General features: G+C 44.8%; 1 pseudogene; it reads right to left on the bottom strand.

Moving 5' to 3' along the window:
- Nucleotides 1-18,588: 18,588 nt before the first annotated feature.
- LOC102012902 lies at nt 18,589-19,819 on the bottom strand (annotated as a pseudogene).
- Nucleotides 19,820-22,024: the final 2,205 nt, after the last annotated feature.

Here is a 22,024-nt window from a genome sequence, read left to right as displayed (position 1 = left end):
ATTCTAATGTGCTATAAAAATGTCATCATGCTTGTTATATTGTAATACTTTATATGATTTTTTACTTAGTTTGCTTCATAAAACTATATAACTGTTGTCTGTTAACATTCCACAGGGATTCAACTACTAGAACATCCATGATTGGTAAGAAGTACTAGTTCTCTGGCTGTACTTTATATTTCAAGGTGCTTAATACTCAGGTAAAATTTTAGTAATTAAGTTCACTGCTCCCATTGCAATATAAGTCATTAATCTTCTCTTCTGGATGTCCAACAACTGAGGTTCGGAGACCAAATTAGAGAGACAGATGGGCTAAGAGGATAGCTGATATTTGGCCCTTGGCCTCTGAGGTCTATAAAGACTCAGGACATAAGAGAACCTCTGCTGCAACACCATATAACTCAGTTGAGTCCCTGATCTTCTGATCAAGGAGATTATGGGACCATAGAGGAAAATGATTCTATTGTATAGTGTGCCTACGGAGAGTCACCAGCAGAAAAGTCTCCCAAGCTTTTACAGAAAGCACCGTGGTCAAGCAATGGCCGTGACTCATCCAGATGGCTGACACTCTGAAATACTGAGAGACACTGTACATGGTTCCAAGGTAAATCCTGAGGAGGTTTAACTGACCTTGATAGATAGCAAGAAGTAAATGTTAATTAATACAGGTCTTACTTTAGCTTGGTCTTAAACATCCAACAGAAAAGTATATAAGATGTGCAAAGCACTGCCATAATAATACTAATTTCTCCAAGAAATTGATTTATTCTTGCCTAGAGACTACAAAACTCCAAGTAACTATACAGATAAAACAACAATAAGTATGCTACATTCTTGTTACTAAAAACCACCAGATCTTGTCTCAAGAGAGTGTTATACAAGATCTTGTCTAAAGAGAGTGTTATATGATACATATCAAGTCCCTAAGTAACTATACTCATCAGGCCTTAAATGACACCATAGCTGATCTCTCTCCAAAATAAAAAGTAAAATTAATAAAACAGGCCATCCTTCAAAACTAAATTAATAGCCTTGCTGCAGTCACTCCAAAATCAACGTGCCCTTGACAACCTGACAGCTGAAAGAGGAGGCACCTGTGCTATGTTAGAAGACTAACATTGCTACTTTGTAAATGAATCTGGGATCCTTATGGAAAAGGTAAAAAATCTTTGCACCTGGATTGAGCATAAAAACCCAGAGCTAAAAAATAAAGCTACCTCTCTCCCTCTACACCATGGTCCTGATGGAATGATGCATTGGGTCATGGGCACAGTTCTTGCTACCTCTTCTGGGCCATGTAGTCATGATAATAACCTGTTTACTTGTAGGGCCCTGCATTTTTAAACTTTTGTCTAGTTTTATTCAATCCAGGCTTCCCGCAGTTACAGCCAATGAACTCATCACTCTAGTAGATATCCCTAGCACTGGAGTTCACAGAGGCAACACCCAACATCCCCTCACCCCCTGTCACAGCAATGCCCCTATTTAGCAGGAAGCTGTTGCCCCCTATAACCAAAAGAGGGCAATGACTGGTTTCTTGCCCCACTGTAATTCTTGCTGAGTTGCTATGGTACCCAGCCAATATGGAGCTGAAAACCATGTGGCACAGTGCTGAGTCACTATGGAGTCCAGCCAATATGGTGCTGGCCACTAGAGGCCATGTGCTAAGCCCCACCCTTCTTCTGCTGAGTCAAATTATGACTTCCTACTTCCTTTTTTATAATATCCTGTTCCCTTTTCCCACGCTCCCACCTAATCTTGGTCTGCCGTGTCAGGTAGTCCACCTCCTAAATCCCACCTCCAGCCTGGGGCTATATAACCTTGGACCCCATGAAAGACCCTGAGAAGTTCCATGTCTCTCTTTCTCTCTTTCATTCTGGTCTTCTCCACACCCACAATAAAGGCATTTTTTTCTGTTTTACTTAGCTCTGCACTGGAAAAACCTATCAATACCTATTAAAGTTATTCACACTGGGTGTGGTGGTACATGCCTGTAATCCCAGCACTTGGGAGGCTGAGTCAGGAGGATCATTGCGAGTTTGAGACCAGCCTGGGCTACAAACTGAGCTCAATGCCAACCTGAACTGCATAGCGAAAGCCTGTCTCAAAGAGACAAAAGATAAGTAAGTAAATAACACTTAAGAGAAATAAGTGCACATGTTCTCCAAAAGATAAGTACAACAATGTCTGTAGCAGTGTTGTTCACTAAGACCAAAACAAACTGCATGTCTATAAATAGGAAGAGGGTAAATAATTGCTCTGTATTTATGTAGTGGAATAATATATGGCAGGAAAATCTCTGATACTGAATAGCAATGAAAGGAACAACACAACCTGGATGTAGTGGTGCATGCCCATAGTCCCAGCACTTCAGAGACTGAGGCAGGAGGATTGCCACGAGTTCAAGGCCAGCCTGAGCTACATAAATGAGTTTAAGACCAGCTTGCATCATATAGTGAAACTCTGTCTCAAAAAGAAAAAGAACAACATAAGACTAATGTCATAGCCATTATTCTGGACAAAAGAAGCCAGACAAAAAGGAGTCCATACTATGTAATTTTATTTAGATAAAACTTGAGAATAAGTAGAACTCACTTATGGTGACAGAAGTCAGAATATTATTATCTCTGTCTTGTACTGATGAAGAAAGGGCAACTTCTTATGTGATAGAAGCACTCTATATCTATTGCTCTAGCAGTGGTTGGGTGGGTAAATATTATTTAACAATCCCACGAGCTCGACATTTAGCCATTATAACCTGTACCATGTCCATGATGTAGTTTGATTTACAAAGTTCTGGTCACCCTAGAGCAGAGCACTTCTGCTTCACCTGGCAGAGTTGTGTGCTGTGGGCAAACTAATCCAAGTTACCGGTCCTGTCACAGAAGCAAAAGGAAACCGGAGTGTATGAAGGTCGTTTGAACTACGGGGAAAGCGCAGGGGACCGGAGGCAACAGCACATCACTGCTAGAGGGGCTCGCCGAGGCTCTGGGCACCCTACCCAGTACAGTGGGGCCCAATCAACTGCAGCCCGCCTCAGAGCAGCACAGCACAGCGCAGCATGCCACTGGAGGGCACCGTGCGGCAGCAGAGAGCAGGATCTCTGGCACACTGGCGGCTGAAGACCCACCTGAGAGCCAGGCTAGAGGAAGGGTCAGGCGCCAGAGAAGGGGGGAGACACTCCCTGTCCCCTGCCCGCCCCCTTGCCAAACCCCCAAGACCACCTGCCCGCCCTGCCGAGCTGCAGACCCGCCTCATGGGACCCTGGGGAGGCTGGTCCCCTTCCAGAAGGCAAGCCGGTTAGCTGGAGAGACGCCCGCCCCCGCCCAGCCCCGCCCCACCTAAGGGGTGTGGGGGGTGATGCTCCCACCTGGACACCCGGTGGCCAGCCTGAGCACCCGCTCGGTCCCGGGGACGGACAGAAGACCCGCTAGTCACCCCTTCCCAGAAGTCTGTGTCTCTCCCTGGGAGCAGGAAATGTCCTCTGCTGGCCCCGTGAGGGAAGGCGCGCGCACCTCTCTTTGCTGGGCAGCGGTGGGGACGGGGGTGGGGTCGCTGGCCCTGGCGGCGGTTCTGGCAGTGGTGGCAGTGGTGGCTGGTGGGCGCCAGGGAAGCTGGGAACCCGGGAAGTCTGCGCCCAAGCCAGGCAGGAGGCGGGGCTGGGCCAGCGTAAGGGTAGGCTGGGGGCTGCCTTGTGCTTTCAGGGGCATCCTGGTGGCTCCCGGGGGCTGGGGCCTGTTGGGGTGGCACTGCGGGGACAGTTGGCCACACCGCCCGGGCTGGTCTGCGCTGGCGGTAGCACAACAGTGTGGAAGAGGGGCAGGCCCAAGAGAGAGCCATCTGGCCCCAAGGGTGAGCGCGGAGATCCCCGGAGCATGGCGGCGCGGGAGCGGACAAAAAGAGTCGTGGACCTGGGTGGGGCGGGAGTGGCTGTGGTGCCAGCTTCCCGCGGCCTTGGCCCTGCGGTGAGGCCTCTGGACTGGTCGTTCCTTCCTGGATTCCTGAAGCTAGGCGGCCCAGGGTACCCGGCTGGGTCCCCGGCTGGGTGCCCGGCTGGGTGCCCGGCTGGGTCATTCGCTGTCTGGGCTGCCAGACAGGGTAGGGGAGCAGGCGGCGCGGTCGGCGCTCGAGCTCTTAGGGCGTTGGGGCAGCAGCTGCGAGCGTCTGGGGCCAGATCCCCCTGAACGCGCCGGATCTTCTCTGATCTCGGAAGCTGAGCAGAGTCGGCCTGCTTAGTACTTCGATGGGAGATCGCCTGGGAATAGCGGGTGCTGCGGGCTTCTGGCCTCTGGCATCTTTTTGCCCGCGCTGAAGCCCGCCCACTTGCTCTCACCTGGCACCCCTCGCCCAGCCACAGGCCGGGTTATAAGGCTTCAGGGACACTAGACATGCTCACTACGTGCCCGCCGCTCCGCTCCAGCCTCTCCACCCCTTGGCTTCCCAGCCTGTTGAGGCCCACCCCGACCACACCCGGCCCACAGCGCCCACAACCGCTCAGGATCAAGATCGCACCCCACCCACACCCAAGGCCACCGTAGCTCTCTGCGCCCCACGCCAGCCACCTGTTTCTCAGAAACCCCACCACTTCGCGCCACACACTCCCTCAACAACCAGGGCTTCCTCCAAACCAACAAGAAGGCCCAAACCAACAAGAAGGCCCAAACCAACAAGAAGGCCCAAACCAAAGAGCCCTTGCATCCACCGCCGAACATTCCCCGGAGACCCTGCAGCTTGCCGGCTCACGAACTATGGGCACACCCCCTCCCACCTGGGACAGGTGTGCCACGCACATCTGGCGGCTATCCCAGTGCAACTCGGACTGGAGAGGGGCGGGGAGGCAGAGCCGGGCAGAAGGAAGGGCCTGAGGCCCAGTCCCAACCCCCCATGCCCAGATCTGGCTCCGGACTGCTCCCTAAAGACCCCCATTGGATCCCCACCTGTGATAGCTTCTCTTTCCCCGGTCAGCCTACACTTAGCACTTTGGGGCCCACCTGGCTACACCCTGCAATGCCACCCTCTTCCCAGGGCCCCCCGCTGACCAGCTTTGGTCATCACCCTGTCCTGACCCAGACTGCCTTCCCTCTGGCCCACAGACTGCCACCATCCTCCCACAAGTCTCCTCAGGGACACCCTCCCCTCCCCGTGTGACCCCATAGAAAGTCTGACACCTCTCCCTGGCTCCCCACATCCTCTCAACTCCAACTCTGCACTCCTCTCTCCTCTGTTCTCCTCCCCTCTCCTCTCTGAAGTGAGCGAGGGGAGCTCCTTACCCTTGCCTTTCATGTTCCTGACTACCTCATGGTATTGCCTCCCTGTGTGGTCTTTTCCTGCTAAATTCTCAAGTTAATTGTGTTACCTGGTGCATCCCCAGGTCTAGCTTCTCTCTTTCTCTTTCCCTCTCTTTATAATTGTTGGAGTCTAACTGCAGAGGTAAAAGCTGCCTTTAATAAGGTTTCAAATTAATTTCTTCAGTGAAGTTTAATGAGATCCTACTTTATCCTTTTCCCAGCCTGTCATCCCCCCTCATCTGTACCCTGCAGCTCCCTGGCTTCCAATTCAAGGGTCCACGTGACATACAGGCCTCACATGTGAATTCTGTGATCAACAACTACAAAGCCTGTGTACCTCTGACCTGGAAATTCCACATGAAGGGATCCACTAGAGACTAATATTACAGACTCGCAGTTTCCCTTCTCCTCTGGGACGGTGGGGACAAGCTGGAAACCATTTCATGGTCAGCAGCAGAGGCTGCTGAGTCCAGTGTAAAATGGCAGCCGCTAGAAATGCCTGAGCAGGGGTGGCTGACTCAACCACGACCCCGGTGTGTACAGGAGGTGACAGAAGAAGGATATGGCTGACACCCTCTACCCAGCACCACAGAGACACAGCCTAACCCCAAAGGGGAGGACAGGAAGCAAGAGCACCTCATGTGGAGGCCACCTGGTCCTGGGTAGAAGACTGTACTTCTTTCATTCAGCATTCAGAGTCTATTAGGTTACTGTGATTTCTTGCCTTACAATTGGGCCAGGGACATGGCTAAGCAGCACAATGTCTGCCTGGCAAGTACAAGATGCTGAGTTTGATTCCTGGTACCAAATAATAATAATAATAATAAATAATTGACTGCTGAGGGTACTGACACAGGAGGATCACTGCAAGTTTGAAGCCAGCCTGGGCTACAAAGTGAATTCAAGGCCAGCCTGAACCGCGTAGTAAAAGCCTGTCTCAGAAAGGCAATAAATTGTTTAATAACTAAATAAACAATACATGATTGAAAAAGGATAGATTATACTACTAATCAGACTATGATTGAAAGTATTCATTTTATAAAACCCCGAATTTCACTAAATGCACATATAAACATTCCTGCACTTCAACCAGCAGAGCTGGTGATCATTAATGGTGAAGGCATCTCTCAGCATCTCTCTCTGTCTCCTTCAGTCTGTCTCTCTCCCTCTTGCATGTAGGCTCTTTAGCAAGTATATGTGTGCATGGGTTTATTCATAGATGTGTCATTCAAAAGATGAGCTGCTCCATACAGACAGTCTGCACATGTCCAGGTAGCGTTTCCATGTTGATACTTTCCTGCACATCTTCTCCTGTAGTCCAGAAGGGCCGCCTTCATGGCTGCACACCATTCCCTCCTACACGGGCCCCATAGATGGATCCTGTGGATGGTTCCAGTTTCTTCCTACTTCATCCACTGATATTGACAGTACTCTTGAAAAAGAAGTCTTGAAAAGTGGTGCTGCTGTGCATGTGAGAAGAATCCCTAACATTAGCTCTGCAACACAAGGGGATACATTCATCATTCTGATGAGCTGGGTGAGGTGGCACATGCCTGTAATCCCAGCACTCAGGAGGCTAAGGCAGGAGGAGCCCTGTGAGTGTGAAGCCAGCCTGGACTGCACAGCAAGACCCTGTCTCAGAGAAACCAAAAAACCCAAATCAAAGCCAAAACAGAACAAAAAGTCTGATGAGCTGCCACACAGCTCTGAGACAAGAGCCTCCAGAACCATGTCCTCCAGGGCACCTTCCAAGGCTGCTGCCTTCCACATTCTTACCAGGTCTGAGTGGCCTCAGCCTTAGGACACACTGATCTGAAAAAGACAGATTACCTTTCAGGACTATGTGCCTCTGTGTCACAGAAGATTGATTACCTTGGTCCTGGGAGTGGAGATTTTCTCCATAGAAAAAGCTCTTCTACTCCACTAAACAATGGATTCCTGAGTGTTCCTTGTACCCTGGGATATGCATCTTTCAAGATGATGTGGTGCTGAGTAAAACATTTCACCTTGAGATCTGTCCTTGTAACTCTTAAAAGTTATTCATGTTTTTTCTTCCCCTGAAAAAACGGTCAGCCATTTCCTTGTACTTTCTGTTCCTCAAGTCATGGAGTTGCAATTATGACCCCCACAGGGTGGAGACATCCATTATGGGCTTTCCTTTTTACCTGCCCACTGTGGACTATTGGCCCTTCTAACCGAAACTAGGATGAATCACTCCCTTCCAATACTGTGTGGCTAAGGAGAAATTGTATTGCAGCGATTTAAAAAAATCTTCAATAGGGAAATCACAGGGAAAGGAAGAGGACTGGTAGCCAAGCACTGCACAGGGAGAGGAGAGGGACTGCATGTCAGTGTAGAACTGAGGATAATGTGGTACTTGACAGTAATGAAGCTACCAGCTTGATGGCACTGACTGGACCATCACAAAAAACTAATTCTGAAATTCCACTAAAAAGCAATATATTTACATATGTATAGAACACTGGGAATTAAAGGTATGAGTAAACACAGCAGTAAGTGGAACAGGTAGGGGGCAGAAGGGTGGGTGTGGGGCTGGAGTGGGCCGCAGGTGGGTGGAAGTCAAGAGGTGACACCTGCTGCGTAAGCACAAGGGCCCCAGGTCTGGAGCTGGTGGAGAAGTGGTTCCTGCAGCTGGCAAGTTCATTTCAGTACTAGAGCTGGTGAGGGAGCTGTAGGTAGAGCTGGCTCAGGCTCTGCAGGTGGGACTTGAGCATGCACTGAAGCTGGCCTTGCAGCCAGAAGAGGAGAAATCAGTGACTGTCCATGTTCCTACCATGAGACAGCTCTGTCCACCAGCCCATCCCAGGAAGGCACCCCTGACCACACCCACCCCCTGACTGCTGGGTCTCTTGAGGTTCCCGGGCAGATACCACACCTGGGAGCTCTTTCTACCTGCTCAGCCCTGTCCTCCCTCGCAGGCCCACAGCACCTACCCCAGGCTTCTCAGCCCTGCTCTTGCTCAGCGGCCGTGGGGTCTACAGCTGGTTGAGAGGTCTGCCTGGGTGTGCATCTCCAGCCAGGAGCTGAGGAGGGAGGAGACAAATCTGAGGGGTGACAGGGAGCAGACCTTGGGGTATGGTGTGATCACTGTCCATTCAGCAGTGCCTGGCACTCATCATTCTTTCCATGCCCACTGCAGGTTCCCTCTGTGCAGAAAGGGAGGGGTATCTGCAGCAGCCCTGGCTCTGTGGGCATGGGGCACATGCTCCGTGAATGTCTCAGAAGTGAGAGGAAAGGGAGTGTGTCCCGCCCTGCTTCCCTTCATTCTTCAGCTCATTTCTCTGCCCAGTTGTCTGTCTGTCCTCTGAGCTCCACTTCTCCATGCATGCATTCGATCTAGGGAGTTCCAGAGACTGTGGCATCTGCCATTCCCAGGGACACTATCTGCTCCTCTTCCTCTAGTGGCTGTTTAGCCCCAGACTCGCACAGAAGCCCAAGAGGGCATCGGTTGCCTCCCCCTGGTCACGGGAGCATGCTCAGTGCCTAGATAAGTGTCTGCACATAGTACGGCTTCATGCATACTCTTGGAGAAGGGCACACATAAACCTCTTCCATGATGTTGGAGTGGGCCTGAGCCTTCTGACAGCCCCCAGAGATTCCTGCTCCATATACACCCTGTAAAGGGACTCTCCCCTCTCCTATACAGGGAACAGAATAGCTTCACCCAAGTGCAGTGTTCAGTAGGTGGTGGGGGATCATGAGTGAGAAGAAGTACAGGCATTACAGTAGGTCTTACGCAGGACCAAGGCAAGGGCCAGGACCAGCCAGCACCTGGAGACCCCATTTTCCCTACAGTGATCCCGTGGGCCAAGCCTAGGAGCACTGCTCTGCTCTGAGATGCAAAGTATGGGAACATTTCCAGAACTCAGAGCTGTATGTGCCCAGTCACAGTGCATTGCAGAGGGAAATATTCACCTTCCCATCATCAGGGTCTGTTGGACAAAGGTGGAGGCCCTGGTGGCACTTGAGAAGGAGGGAGCAAAGAAGGGTTGGCTGCCTCAGAACTTGGCCCCAGTCACTGTGTGAGGGTGTATGACATGACTGCCTGCACTGGCCATCCTGGCCAGACTTCTGTGATGCTCCCACCAGAGTGATTTCCAATCTGTGGTGTGACAGGGAGGACACATGGAGTCAGTAGCCAAACCAGAAGACAGTAGGATGGTTGCAGGGTGAAGCTCAGACCAAAGTCCACATTACTCTGTGACGTTTGCCTTGAGAGAGACAGGAGAGCACGGCACAGAGCGGTTTTCAGAGGGAAAGTTAGATTTCAGAAAAGAACCATGAGAAACAATAAGTTTCCAAGCCAGTTTGTCAGCCAAGCACAGGTGGCAACTGCCTGCATAAAGTGCATTCACCCATGTGAGCTGAGACACCGGCCTTTGGCAGAGATTAAAAAAGAGGTGCGAGTCCTCTGGAGGTGTGTCCATTCCCTGTGGTGGGTCCGCATGGGAAGACACCCAGGGACACGGTTGAAATGGCTCCAGGAAAGAACGTGGTATGGGTTCCTGAGCATGAACAGCTGGGTGGTCAGGGTCATCACCTCTCTCCTGCAAGGTGGCTCTGGTCAGAGACCCAGCTCCTGAACTGTAGAACAGTTATTGGCCTGAGCCAATACCTAGGATATTGGCCTGAGACAGCAAATGACAGAGTAGGAAGAAGTCCTGATGTCTTTGATGAACACTGCTCTAGAAATCTCATGATATGTCAGAGTTGGAGAAGGGGTGGAGGGACCTCAGGCCAGTGCCACGTGGACACCTAGGTGCAGGAGTGAAAGTGATGGGAAGTGGCAGAACACACATCATGTGCAAAAGTGAAGTGGCACGGTATCACTGTCCCTTCCCCAATGTTCCCAAAAACATGTGGAAAGAGCCCATGTGCCTAGGCAAGTAGGGAGGTGGGCAGAGAGGAACTGCATGAGGTAAGACATAAAGCCCAGATTCCTTTGGGAGCAAGACACTGGGTTTGCTATCTACGCAGTCTTGCAGGGAGTGGTCAAGGCTGGTGTGTAGTTGTGTTGGGCAACAAGGGCAGTTGTGTTTCTTCTCTAAGCCCCAGGCAGGAGTCTCCTCTATTCCTACCATTACCCAATGGCTGAACTGGCCCCTGCTTGTGTCTTACAGCCCCAATGTCTTGTGCAAGAAAACGTCCTAAAACTACAGTGACCTGCTCTACTGCAATGTCCTCTGTACAGCTATGTTCAGAGAGTGTCTATTCACCAGCAGGAAGCATCAGGCCCTGCCAGCCCATCCTTTGGGATGTTTATGACCCTGGTGAACTTTTGTATCCCACATCACACAAATAATTGTGTTACAGGGTTCTACTCTGATTGAAGAGGAAATGACTCCAGGGGCTATGGGTTAACACTGTGCCCCAGACCTCCCCACTGACCAGCCCTCTCCTGGATGTCAATGCGCTAGGACGCAATGCACACAACATTCCAGAATCCACTCCTGCACAGGACTTGTATCCCTCATAGCTCCATTTCCCTTACACCCACAAAGACGTGCTGGAGTTGTGCAGGGAACTCATAGTGGGGCCTAGGTCATGGTAGACATCTATCTGCTAGACTCCTGGTATCTCTTGGTAGCTGGTGAATAGACCTTTGAAGACATCTCCTGGATTCATTACCATCTGTGGGCACCATTTTGTCAGCCCAGAGAAGACCTCCTCTGGTTTTCTGTCTGACTTCCATTGCCTAGTGGCAAGCTCTGGCAAGAACTCCTCAGGAATGACATTCTCTGGGCCTCTAGGTGTTTGTTGGGGCCTCATGGCCAGACCAGGGTAGACTTTGCCTGGAATGACATCTCCTGGGCTCCTAGGTCTTTGTGGGTTTCCCCAACCCTGGCCTGGGAGGATTTCCCCTGGGAAGATATCCCCTGATCCCCTATGTCTTTGTGGGTTTCCCATACCTAGACCTGGGAGGATCTCCTACGGGAAGATGCTCCCTGGGCTCCTAGGTCTTTGTAGGTGGCCCATGGCCTGGCCTGGGAAGGTGTCCTCTGGGAAGATCTCCCATGGGCTACCAGGTATTTGTGGATCCTGTATGAGCAGGTCAGGGAAGACCTCCCTTGGGAAGACCTCTCCTGCACTCCTCAGTGACTCTGGGCTACTGGACTGTAGGTGTCAAAGTCCAGGCTACTTACAGTCTCTAGACTGCTGGTTGCCAGGTCTGGGGAGACCAGTTGAGAGCCAAGTGGTGCCTCTGAGCACTGGGTGCCTGGGCCTGGGGAGACCTGCCTTGGTCTCTGTGGTGTTTCTGTGTCCTGAGAATTTGGGCCTATGGAGGCTTCCCCCGGGTCTCTGGGTTTCTGTGGGCCTGGTGGTGAGGCCTGAGGACACCTGTCCCGGGTTCCTTGTTTGCTTTGGGTTCCTGGGAGCAAGGCCTTTGCAAATCTTCCCTAGGTCCCTGGGGGCCTTTTGCTGCTTGGTAGCTGAGCCTAGGGAGACCTCTTCACACTTTAGTGTCTCAGGGTACCTGGTGCCTCTGGCTGGTGCACCCTTCCCTGACTGCTCTGGGATCTTTCTGATTCTGGAAGCTGAGCCAGGGAAGATCTGCCCCAGGCTTCTTTGTGGCTCTTGGCTTGTGGTGGTCATGCCTGTGGAGCCGTGCTCTGGGTTTCCTGTAATGGTTGTGTCGCTCCTGCAGTGTGGCCTGAGTTGCCTGAATGAAGCGAACCATCTTCTGAGTCATTTAAAGATGCTTTCTTTGCCTGAGGTCCTGAGGCTGTCACCTTGAGAGGTTGGGAAACAGCACAGCATGTCTGCTGTTCAACGTCCCTTGCTGAGTGAGCTCAGGAGGTAACTGTCACCCTACCATGATGTATGTTCTCAAGGGTTCCAAGTTCCATGTGGCCATGTTGCCAAGGTAGTGAGGTCACGTCTTCGGTCCACAACCTGAGTGTCTCCTTCCATAACGAGACCCTATGACCAATCTTCATACTCATAGTGAAATAAATCAGTGGCTATTTCCTTATCATTATTTTTTATCTACATATCTCTTTATCTATCTATCATCTATTTATTGTTTACATTTGTAGTACTGAGCATTAAACCCACTGTCTTCATACTGAACAACATCCTCAGATTGTTTTTTTCAGACACTCTCTAAGTTATTACTAAATCACTTACTTGAGCCTGTTGGGCTGCACCTGTGATCTTCCTGCGTCAGCCACCCAGAAGGCTGGAATTACTATCATGTACCACCATTGCTGATACTGTGTGCTATTTAGAGACAGCAAAAGAGAAACTAAGAAAGTTGCTCTGGTTTTAGGCTTTGGTGAGATTTTAACTTTTTTCTTTTTCTTTTCTTTTTTTTTTTTTTTTTGTCTTTTTGAGACAGGGTGTCACTATGCAGTTCAGGTTGTCCTTGAACTCACTTTGTATCCTAGGCCAGTCTTGAACTTGCAACCATCCTCCAGCCTTAGCCTTCATAGTACTGGAATTACAGGCATGCACCACCATGCCCGGCTGACATTTTAACTTGTAAGGCAATGTATGTGCACTGAAACTTTGTATGAGGCAGGAACAATGTTAAGGGGTCTTTTCCATGCTAAGGAGCAATTTTCTCTGAACATGCCATGTTCTATTTATACTTGGAGAGCTCTGTAATTTTAGGATGCTTTTGTTAACTGCCTCAATTGTATCCTCTTTTTCATTTAAATGGGAAGTATTGAGACATTCCAGAAATTTCCACAATGATTTTACTTAAGGGATGCAAATGGGAGTTTCACATTGTGACCTCTAGGGTGGTGGTGTGTAGGTTGTAGGTTGTTGGAGCATAGGAATGATTAAGTGTGCATCCTTAGCTATTGAATGCAGAAGGAAAGCACAGTATCCAGTGCTGTGACAGCAAGTGAGGTAGGACAGCAGGTGTGGAGTTCAGGGCAGTGTAGTGTGTAGGTCCTGAAATCATCACCCCAGTCGTGATGATGCACCCACACACATTCATCACTTTGATACTTTCCTTCTGGCACTTTAACCATTTCCTGTCCTCCCATGAGTTTGCAGTGTCTAGATTTAGGCAACTATAACCATTCAGCATGTGGTGTTTTGTTTGGGTTGGTTTTGTTTTGTTTTTGTGTTTGGTAGAGTTTTCTCCATCAGTGTAACCATATTGATTTTTAAGTGTACACTTGCTTGTCAGTGTTTGAGCCATCACATGCTATTTTGTGGATGAACCACAAATTGTTCATGTGTCCATTTGCTGATGGCTACTTCTGTTGTTTCCAGTTTTGACTATGAAAAGCAAAGCTGCTATGATCATTCCTGCACAAATGTTTGTATGGATGCAGGTTTTCCTTTCTGTAGAGAAAAATACCTCAGTGTTGAATTGCTGGATCACACAGTTGGTATATGTTGAACTTAGAATTTGTGAAGCTGTGTTTTGAAGTGGTTGTTTAAAGCAGAGTTTGGGGCTGGGGATTTAGCTCAGCGGCAAAAGCTCCTGCCTGGCAAGCGCAAGGTCGTGAGTTCGGTTCCCGGTACCGGAGAAAAACCAAAAAAAATAAAAAAAAATAAAATAAAATAAAAAAAATAAAGCAGAGTTTGAAATTTTGCATTTTTCCATTGAAGGCTGTTAAACTTTACAGGTGACATCCCACTGACCTATTGCTTATGGCCCAGCCCCACGTTCCATAAGCTCCTCCTATGAGTATATGAGGCTCTTGAGGGACATCCCAGCTCTGAACCCATTTGGCCCCCAAACCTCCAAGACTCATGTGCATGTCCTTAGACAAAATACATTTACCATGCATACTTTATGACAAATCTTAGCTTTCCAAATAATACAGTGAGTCTAGTATTCAAGGAAACATATTGGAAAGTTGTGCTTCATTTTCAAAATCTTTATAGCTTTTCCAAATTTAATTGTCATAAGAGGAAAATCACCTGAATTAGTTATCAAAGACTAAGTTTGAATTCTGCTTCTTCTAAGCTGAGTGAGGAAAGTAGGTTGAAGTGAAAAGCATGTGGAATTAGTGGTTGGCTTAGAGAGCAAAGGTACAGATACTGCAGTGTTAGGAAGGAATGAAAGATGGCTACTGGTCATCATTCTTTATTGATATCCTCAAGGCCCAAAGTTAAAGCCAGTAAGGCAAGGATAGAAGTGTGCAGCCCTGCTTGTATCAGAGTTTATTTAAATAAATTTCCATGAGAAAGAGGGAGATTCTTCCATCCTAGATGGAATATTCTGTACAACCCATAGAAGTTATGCAAATTTCAGCTAACCTGACTATAGGTTTTTCTCTAATCATCTTGGATCAGTCAATCACATCTTTAGATAACTATGCTGCACCTAATAATGCATCAAATGCTATCACTTCAGTTTCTGAACCTGTTTTGTAATTTAAAGTCAAATAAAAGGTTTCTTAAAAGCTGTTGGTGTTTTGCCCAAGGTTCTGTTCTTTATCAGAAAGGCTAAATTATAAAATCATAAACACCACTTTAAGATATGTGCCCTTGTCAAGGAAAAAAGTTTAAATGTGAAGTTCAATTCAAAGTTTTAGCCAGTGGACGAGTTCCAGAAAACAAAAGGAAGTAAATACTGTTGACTTTGCACTTTGGCACTGTTTTTAAAACACAAACCAAATTATTATTTTTTTATTTTAAAAAATAAAAGAAGAAACACATATTAACAGACAGACATCAATTTACAAAATAGTATAAGAACAATACAAACAAAACAGAGTGACAGACAAAGTTGTAGGAAATTAACAATGGTTGTTGTATTACTTAATGATAACCTCAAAGTAGTTTCACATGAAAACAAATAGTGATATACAAGATTGATCAAACAAGCAATCATTAACTGTTCCTTTCTGAAAAGCAATAGAAGACAGTAGCACAACTCTGTTAGCTATTCTGTCTATACATGATTACATAATTTCCTCTTCTTTCCCTTTTCTTTTCCCACACACCAGTTGCCCTTTACTTTTGACCATTTTCCTTTTGTTTCACAATGTCTATCATACCTCCTAGTTTTTATTCACTCTTTCAGGTCCTACACTAGTGAGACAATATGATTCATACATATGCAGGTCTGATTTATTTCACTTATGAGTATGGTCTCTAGTTGTGACCATTTACTTATGAAAGGTTCGAGTGTATCTTTCTTTATAGCTGAGTAATATTCCATCATATAAAAGTACCACAAATTTTTTCCAATCCTCAGGAGATGGATATTTGGGTTGCCTTTACAATTTAGCAATTACAAATTCTGCTGCTATGAACATGGGTGTATGCATATTCGCTGTGGTATGATGTTTTCATATCTTCTGGGAAAATACCCAGAAGGGGAATAGCTGGGTTGAATGGGACCTCTGGACCTAGTTTGCTGAGGAGTCTCCAAACTGATTTCCATAGTGGTTTTACCAGTCTGCATTCCTACCAGCAGTGGAGAAGAGTTCCTATTTCTCCACAGCCTGGCCAGGATTTGTTATCGGTTGATTTCTTAATGACAACCATTCTTACTGGGGTGAGATGAAATCTCAGTGTTGTTTTAGTTTGCATTTCTCAAATGACTAATGATGTTGAACACTTTCTCATGTATTTATTTGCCATTTGTATTTCTTTATCTGAGAAGTGTGTATTCACCTCAGATGCCCCTTTTTGGATTGGGTCTTTGAATTTGGGGGGGCTGATGTTTTTTAATTCTTTATATATTCTAGATACAAGCTCTTTGTCTGAGGGACAGTCAGCTAAAATTTTCTCCCAATTTGTGGATTTTCTTTTTACTCTCCTGGTGATTTCTGTAGATGTGCAGAAACTTTTCAGCAGGATGAGATCCCAGTTGTTGATTCTTTGAAGTACTTCATGGGCAGCTTGGTTTTTGCTTATGAATTCTCTGCCTACCCTTATGTCTTCAAGGTTTTTACTTACTTTTTCTTCCAATCGATTTAGTGTTTCTGTTTGAATATTGAGATATGTGATCCATTTTGATTTGACTTTTGTGCATGTTGATAGACTTGGGTCTATTTTCAGTCTTTGGCATGTGGCATGCCAATTTTTCCAGCACCATTTATTAAAGAATCAAAATAGCTATTTTAATAAATGGTGCTTGAAAAAACTGGCTTTCCACATGCTGAAGACTAAAACTAGACCCAAGCCTATCACCATGCACTAAAATAAAGTCAAAATGGCTTAAAGATCTAAATATTAAAACAGAAACACTAGATCTATTGGAAGGAAAAGTTGAAGACGTATGGGTAGGTAGTGAATTCATGAACAAAAGCCAAACTGCATGGGAAATACTTCAAAGTATCAACAACTCTGATCCCATCTTATTGAAAAGTTTTTGCACATCAAAAGAAATTACCAACAGGATGAAAAGGAAAGCCACGAATTGGGAAAAAAATTTAGCCAACTGCTGCTCAGGCAAAGGACTCCTATCTAGAACATATAAAGAATTTAAATAAATCAGGCCCCCAAATTCAAAGACCCAATCAAAGAATGGTCATCTGAGATGAATACATGTCTTAGATGAAGAAATCCTAGTGTCAAATAAGTACAGGAAAAAGAGTTCAGTGTCATTAGTCATCTGAGAAATACAAATTAAAACAGTGAGATTCCATCACACCCCAGAAAGGATGGCTATCATCAAGAAATCAACCCATAACAAATTCTGGAGGGGCTGTGGGGAAAAAGGCAATGTTCTCCCTGTTGGTGGGAGTGTAGACTGGTGCAATCACTGTGGAAATCATTCTTAATATTCCTCATTGAACTAGGTTTATAGGTCCCATCCAACCCAGCTATTCCCCTCCTGGATATTTTTCCAGAAGAAAATATCATACCATAGTGATATATGTGTACCATGTTTCTAGCAGCACCATCTGTAATAGTTAAATCTTGGAAACAACACAAATTTCCATCAACTGAGGAATGGATAAAAAAAATGTATTTTTATACAATGAAGTATTATGCAACTATAAAGAAAGATAAACTAGAGACTTTTACAGGTAAATGGATACAACTAGAGACCATACTCATAAGTGAAATAAATCAAATTCACATGTGTAAACATTGTATGTCCTCCCTACTATAGAACCTGAAACAGTAAATAAAATCTGAAAGGTATAATAGATATTTTGACAGGGAAGAGAAACTGCTCAAATAGGAAGGAGCAACTGGGATGAAGGAGGGGGGAGGAAAAAGAAAGAAGGAAAAGAGAAAAACCATACATGTATGCACAGAATAGCTAGGATAATTGTATTATTACTATCTGTTGATTTATTGAAAGGAAGTGTTAATGTGTAATTGTTTGATCAAATTTGCATGCCTGTATCTGGTTGTATGTGCAACCGTTTTTTTTTTTTACTATTTTTAAAGTGGAAAAGTTTTATTAATATTCAAACTCCCACCTAAAAGGCCATATAAAAATTCTTTGTAGTTTGATTATGCATTTCTTTAATTTCTACATAGTTACAATAGTGTATAATATATTTTACCTTTTTGTAATACATCATTTCAATACATTAGTTCTGTTAAACATTTAGTTTCAAATCTAATATTTCAGCAGTTCTCTCTGTACATAGGTTAGCACGGCTAATTAGCATAAGATGCTCTTTTTTAAGTGGTATATGATCCAAGTAGTAACAGTTGCTGAAGTCTGGTATTTTTATGCAGCATTTTCTTTTTGCTTTGATCCCAACACAAAACTGAAGGATACTGAAATCTCAAAAGTCCAAAGACATTACCTGTTGAACCATAGTTATACATAACAATATAGTATCAAAACCCTTTTGAAATCTGTACTAGTTACAAACCTTTCATATCATGATGAGACTGCTTGGGAGTAGAAATGAAAAAGATAGCTTTGAGTTTTCTGTGTGGTGTTAATAGGAGGAGAGAAATGGTAAAATACCTCACTGCTTCTTACTAATGAGGCAACTTGGAGAAATACTACGAGGTACTCATTCTTTAGTGAGGTGTGAGCGCTGGCTTAGCTTATGCTAGATGGCCATGGCACTGAAATCATGCATGAAACACAAAACATTTTATACTGTTATCTAATTCTTAATCACAAGCTATATTGAGATTTAAAACAATGTTTTGTCTATATTTCATCCTTGATGCCTGAGTTACAGTACCAGTCTGTTATTACTTACTCATAAAATGAAGTATAGTCCTGCAGATAAGTACCAGATAAGAGCCTGTTTGGGTAATCTGATAAAACTAGAACACTAAAAAATAAGTTATTTCTACAGAAATCTCTAAAAGGAGCAAAAAATCAAATTACAGACCTAAATAAATGTTTCAAAGGGAAACCAACCCATCACCTAATGGGTCACACGGTATTTGGTATGTTGCAATCACGCTCACCATTAGGCAGCAACTGGACCACAACACCGTGTTCATTCACTTTGTTCTCTGCTTCACTGCTGTCAGTATCTTCATTGTCATCATCCTCAAAGTCTGAAGATTCTGTCGTGTTCTGATTTGAGTAGGACTCTGACAAAGCCCCAAACGACTTGGCATTGACAGAGGCTAAATGTCTAAGCAAATGGATGTGTTCTGACACTTTTCTTCTTGACTACTGTGTCAGAGTTGGAATCACCTTGAGAAGGAACAACTTTTTGCTTGCAGACCAGACAGGTTTTCTTGGTTTTAGTTAGCCAGGGGTCTACATATTTGCAGTGATAAGCATGGGAACAGAGAAGGATTCTGAGTTTGTCTCCATCTTCAAATTCATCCAAACAAGTGGCACATACATCATACTCATCTCCTTTCTTGAATTTATGTCCAGGTAGTTTCTTAAGTTGATCACTACCAAGTCTATTTCTTCTAGCTCTAGGTCTGTCCTGGACAAATGTTATGATCATAAAAATGGCTATTAGGATGATACATACGCCCACTATAATGAGGAAGAAAATTAGATAGCATTCTAGAGGCAGACTAAATTCTGGAACTAAGAAAATGTGGCCCTCATTTTTATATGTGAATTCATCTTTCAAGGAATTAGCTGATGATTCACCAATAAAGATGGATGGAATGTCAATTTTCTTTAATACATCAACTGTACTTACTGTCATTGGATACCATGCTAATGAGGTCTTCAGAATTAATATTTTGAACAATGGCTGATTTCTATCCTGTTCTCTGTGCATTTAAAACCTTTATATCAAAATTACAATCAAGTCTGCTAATTAACACAATGAAAGTGCCAGATGAATTGTCTTGTACTGGTGGAGGCATTATGGGTTCACAAGCATTCTCTGGTTTTGAAATAATCAAAAAACCATGTAATCCCAGCAATTGAGAGGCTGAGGCAGGAGGATCACTTCAAATTCAAGATTCGTCTGAGCTACAGAATGAGACCCTGCCTTGAAACCTTCAGCTGGAGGTCTATAACCAAATTTTGCTGGAAGATCATTAAATGTCTGAGATTCATTTTCAAAACTATACCCTAAAATATCTTCTCCTACAGGTAGTAAGTTTAAGAATGAAAAGAGCTGGACAGCCTAGAAGGTGTAAACTTGTGTAGCTGTAAGCATAAGCATATCTGTGGAGAGCAGCATTTCATTGGCAAGTCACCTGGAGGGTCGGCCCATGGGCCAAAGTCTCATCAGCCTGCTGATGCTGGTGAAGACCACTGTCTAGTTCATAAATGAACATACGCACCGACCAGTGCAAACATTTTATTTTATTTTAAGAAATAAAAGGAGAACATATTAACAAACAGACATCCATTTACAAAATAGCATAAGAACAATACAAACAAAACAGAGTTATAGACAAAGTTGTATGAAGTTAACAATGGCTGTTGTATTTTTTATGGATATCTTCAAACTGTATTCTCAGGAAAACAGAGACATACAAGATTAATCAAACAAGTAATCATTAACTGTTCCTTTCTGTAGAGCAATAGAAGACAATAGTCAAAATATCTTAGCTATCCTGTCTATACATACTTACATAATTTCCCCTTCTTTCCCCTCTCTTTTCCCACACTCCAATTGCCCTTGACTTTTGAGCATTTTCCTTTCCTTTCACAACGTCTATCATACTTCTCAGCTTTTTTTTTCACTCTTTCAGGTCTTGCACTAGTAAGGCAATACGATGCTTGCACATGCAGGGCTCATCTATTTCACTTCTGAGTATGGTCTCTAGTTGTGACCATTTACTTGTAGAAGCCTTGAGTTTATCATTCTTTATAGCTGAGTAATATTCCATTATATAAAAGTACTACAAATTCTTCTCTCCAGTTGTCAGTGGTTGGACATTTGGCTTGCTTCCACATTTTAGCAGTTAAAAATAGTGCTGCTAGGAATATGAGTGCACATATATCGCTGTGATATGACGTTTTCAGATCTTCTGGGAAAAATACCCAGAAGGGCAATAGGTGGGTTGAGTGGAACCGCTAGACCTAGTTTGCTGAGGAGTCTCCAAACTGATTTCCACAGTAGTTTCACCACCAGCAGTGCAGAAGAGATCCTATTTCTCCACAACCTCACCAGCATTTGTTATTGGTTGATTTCTTAATGCTAGCCATTCTTACTGGGGTGAGATGAAATCTCAGTGTTGTTTTCATTTGCATTTCTCAAATGACTAATAATGTTGAACACTTTCTCATATATTTATTTTCCATTTGTATTTCATTATCTGAGAAGTGTGTATTCATCTCACCTGCCCCTTTTTGGATTGGGTCTTTGAATTTGGGGGAGCTGATGTTTATTAATTCTTTATATGTTCCAGATAGAAGCCCTTTGTCTGAGGGACAGTCAGCTAAAAATTTTTCCCAGTTTGTGGATATTCTTTGTACTCTGCTGGTGATTTTTTAGATGTACAGAAGCTTTTCAGTAGGATGAGGTCCAAGTTGTTGACTCTTCGAAATCTTTCATGGGCAGTGTGATTTTTCTACATGAAGTCTCTGCCTACCACTATGTCTTTAAGGTTTTTACCTACTTTCTCTTCCAATAGATTTAGTGTTTCTGTTTTAATATTGAGATCTGTGATTGATTTTTGACTTGAGCATGTTGATAGATGTGGGTCTATATTCAGTCTTTAGCAGGTGGAAAGCCAATTTTTCCAGCACCATTTATTAAAGATGCTATTGTTCTTCCAGTGAGTTTGTTTGGCCCTTTATCAAAGATGAGCTGGCTGAGTGTGTTTGCGGTTGTGTCTGTGTCCTCCAGTCTGTTCCATTGATCCTCTGGTCTGCTTTTTAGCTAGTATCATGTTAATTTTATGAGAGTTATTTGTAGTATAATTTCAGGTCAGGGATTGTGATTCCACCTGACTTGTCCTTGTTGCCCAGGATTGCTTTTGCTATTCTGGGTCTCTACTGCTTCCAGATGAACTTAAGGAATGTTTTCTCTCCATCTGTGAGGTATGCTAATGGCATTTTAAAGGGAATTGCATGGAATCTCTTTTTTTTGTTTGTTTTTTTGTTTTTTGTTTTTTGTTTTTGGTTTTTCTCCAGTACCGGGAGCTGAACTCATGACCTTGCGCTTGCCAGGCAGGCGCTTTGCCACTGAGCTAAATCCCCAGCCCCTTTGCATGGAATCTCTAAAACAATGTTGGTAGTTGGCCATTTTCACCATGTGGGTTATTCCTATCCATAAGCAAGGGATAGTTTTCCATTTGTTGAAATCCTCTTCGATCTCTCTTTTCAGAGTCCTGTAGTTTTCATTGAATAGATCTTTTACTTCTTTTGCTAGATTGATTCCTAAATATTTCATTTTCTGTGATGCTATTGTGAAAGGTATGTTTTCCTTAATTTC

This window comes from Chinchilla lanigera, unplaced genomic scaffold (assembly GCF_000276665.1).
Source record: "Chinchilla lanigera isolate Chin_1 unplaced genomic scaffold, ChiLan1.0 scaffold00149, whole genome shotgun sequence".
Lineage (NCBI taxonomy): Eukaryota > Metazoa > Chordata > Mammalia > Rodentia > Chinchillidae > Chinchilla > Chinchilla lanigera.
This window is presented reverse-complemented; position numbering and strand designations above follow the sequence as displayed.